This window comes from Macadamia integrifolia, chromosome 2, assembly GCF_013358625.1.
Source record: "Macadamia integrifolia cultivar HAES 741 chromosome 2, SCU_Mint_v3, whole genome shotgun sequence".
Classification (NCBI taxonomy): Eukaryota; Viridiplantae; Streptophyta; class Magnoliopsida; order Proteales; family Proteaceae; genus Macadamia; species Macadamia integrifolia.
Genome location: NC_056558.1, coordinates 43,488,056 through 43,488,522, shown reverse-complemented (window position 1 = coordinate 43,488,522; position 467 = coordinate 43,488,056). Strand labels below are relative to the sequence as shown.

Sequence of the window (467 nt, the reverse complement as noted above, 5' to 3'; positions counted from 1 at the left end):
AAAAAATTCAGCACCAAACAATAGGCAAGATAACGGTGAAACTAACTGGGCAAAAGACAATAAAGCAGCTAAAGGCATGACCAATTCGAAGCAGAATTATGACTTTCTAAGTGCATTGTTCTTTGTTCTGCATCCTTGTCAGCAAAGTTCTTATATCATTCTTTTTTTCATTTACATAGATCAACTTAACTTCCTCAAAACCTATCCAAAAAAACAAATCGCTTCCTCAAAAGGAAATAAGTAAATGAATTCAAGGCTCCCTAAAGGATTACCCAAACTACAAGTTCTAGTCATCGAAAAATCTAAGCTATAGAGATCCAGAATATGCTACATTCATGCCACCTGAATTACTCGTGCCAATGTGACATGAGATGGGTATGGGCATGGGCGTATGGCAAAGGTCTGATAGACACAACCTCAAAAGTCGGACACTTTGACGTAGCTGTGAAGAAAATTATTACCTCCAC

The 467-nt window shown here is 37.7% G+C and overlaps 1 long non-coding RNA gene across 2 annotated transcripts in view; it reads right to left on the bottom strand.

Annotated features, from left to right (window-relative positions):
• Nucleotides 1-467, bottom strand: part of LOC122058092 — a 7,347-nt gene that overhangs the window by 2,384 nt on the left and 4,496 nt on the right. The gene's annotated exons all lie outside the window — the stretch shown is intronic.